Source organism: Nannospalax galili, unplaced genomic scaffold (genome assembly GCF_000622305.1).
Source record: "Nannospalax galili isolate Female #2095 unplaced genomic scaffold, S.galili_v1.0 scaffold7, whole genome shotgun sequence".
Lineage (NCBI taxonomy): Eukaryota > Metazoa > Chordata > Mammalia > Rodentia > Spalacidae > Nannospalax > Nannospalax galili.
Genome location: NW_008359081.1, coordinates 287153 through 289319, shown reverse-complemented (window position 1 = coordinate 289319; position 2167 = coordinate 287153).

Below are 2167 nucleotides of genomic sequence, written 5' to 3'. Positions count from 1 at the left end.
CTTACTGGAAGAGTACTTGGATTTGATCCCTAGCACTGGGGAAAAAAAGTGTGGGGGCTTGCGAGATGGTTCAGCAAGTAAAGCCACTGCTGCCAAGACTGATGACCTGAGTTTGAGTCCCAGAACTTACATGGTGGAAGGAGAGAGCTAGCCTCTGCAAAATGTTCTCTGATTTACACACCATAAACACACACACACACACACACACACACACACACACAGAGTTCAAAAACAGGCCCAGAGATAATGGTGCCTCATGCCAAGCAAAGTGGAAGTGTCTGGCTTGTTGGATGGTGGAGGAAGGAATGAAAAGTTCAAGGGAAATGGGAATGCAGAAATGGACCTATTTTGGGGAGGCCAAAGGATTATGTCTCCAGGAGAGTTCAGGAGACACCTGATTCACTGATGCCCTAAGGAATGTGCTGTTGACAGGAAGCTCAGAGGCTCAGCATCACTAAGAAGTTCAGTAGTGGGTGAGAAGCACTTGCAGCCTCAAGACCAACTGCTGTGATAGGGACTCTAGTGGTTCTACTAACCAGCCTTCCTCTTCTGTTTCCCTTCAGGAAGAGAGACCCATGGGATGCAAGGAGTTGTCTCTGATCATGATCCAGGAAGTGGATTTTTCCCTCAGCCCCTAACCAAAGACTGGGCACTGCAATGATCCGACACTTCCCCATTTCTGCGCTGTACGGCATTCTCGTGCAGAACAGCCTGTGCAGCAGAGCTGCCTGTTTGGCGAACGGAAGTTTTCTCAGAGCTGCATCAGAGCCAGATTCTCTTCCTACCCAAACGTCCCACCTTTCCTTTCTCATGTTTCAGGCCTGTATACAAACTGAAAGCTTTCTCTCATGTTTTTCTTCCATTATGTTTCACATGACTCCAATAAACCCCTGGCACTTTTGGCTTTATCTTCCTGGAGAACCTAGCACTCCAGTTTGAAATTTGGGAGCAATTATGGAACATCTAGTCAGTCTTGGTAGAAAGCGTAATTTACCCAGGTGGCTGAAGGAAGGAAGGTTTTTTAATTTGGTTTGTTTGTGGGACAGGGTCTCAGTATATAGCCCAGACTGTCCTGGAATTTGTGACGTAGCCTAGGCTGGCTTTTAATTTATGATCCTTTGGCCTTAGCATCCCAAGTGCTGGGATTACAAGCATGAGCAATTGCGCTTGGTTCTAGAAGGTTTTTAAAATGGAACTTCTTGCAGCAATACAGTGAAAATTAAGGGACAAAAAAAAATAATGATAAGGCAGACAGAGACTTTGACAGCTGAAGGCCACTACCCTTAGGCTGAAAGAGAAAGAAACAACAGCTCTGGAAATGTTAGCAGAGGCCAGGAAGAGCTGGGATCCTGGTGTGGTGGGGGTGGGGTCTTCATTGCAGCAGTGGAAAGCTGATATTGTTTTAACTTCATTTTTCCCATTTCTATTGAATTTTGGACATTTCATGCAATACATCTTAATCCTCTTTAGACTCCCTCCCCTATCTCCACCCCTCCATAGTCCCCTGCCAGATTTCATGCACTCTGAGATATATGTTATGGCCTATTGAGTCAAGTTTGTGTTCCCAGATGTCCCTTGGTGGGAGTTCATCCATTGGCGCCTAGTTTAACTTTATTTTTGAAATGCCAATTGGTGTGTATGCGTGTGTGTGTGTTTGTGTGTGTGTGTGTGTGTGTGTGCGTGTGTGTATGTGTGTATTTCGTTTCTGTAAGCTGAGCGTGGTGGTGCACACCTTTAGTCCCAGCACTTGGGAGGCAGAGGCAGATGGATCTCTGTGAGTTCAAGGCCAGCCTGGTCTACATAGTGAGTTCTAGGACAGTTGGGGCTACAGGGAGACTCTATCTCAAAAAGACAAAAAAAATTCTTTTCTCAGAGTGTAGTAGGCAGAATATCCCCTTTAAAGAGTTCTCACTATAAAGGCTGGGGATTTAGTTCAGCGTGTAAAGTGCTTGCTGCACAAGCATGACGACCTAAGTTCAGTCAATGTAGCCAAAAAAGCAAGCTCCAGGTTCAGTGAGAGATTCTATCTCAAATGAGAAAGTGCATAATGATAGACCTCTGGCCAACACATATGCACACAGACACACACACACAGACACACACACACACACACACACACACTGTTCTCATTCTAATCTTACACCTGTCACTGGTTACATGGTGCATA